We start from the raw sequence: 204 nt of genomic DNA, 5'->3' as shown, positions 1-204 counted from the left end.
GGGTACAGTTTGAAAATGGGACCTTTAGTACCGGTTCGTGTCATGAACCGGTACTAGTGCCTCAAACCCCATTAGCACCGGTTCGTGGCACGAACCGGTACCAAAGGTCTAACCTTTAGAACCGGTTCGTGCCACGAACCGGTACTAATGGGCATCGCACCCATTAGTACCGGTTCATGGCACCAACTGGGACTAAAGGTCCCA

The sequence above is a fragment of the Triticum aestivum genome, chromosome 6B, assembly GCF_018294505.1.
Source record: "Triticum aestivum cultivar Chinese Spring chromosome 6B, IWGSC CS RefSeq v2.1, whole genome shotgun sequence".
In the NCBI taxonomy this organism is placed as follows: Eukaryota; Viridiplantae; Streptophyta; class Magnoliopsida; order Poales; family Poaceae; genus Triticum; species Triticum aestivum.
Note: the sequence above shows the minus strand (reverse complement) of the source record.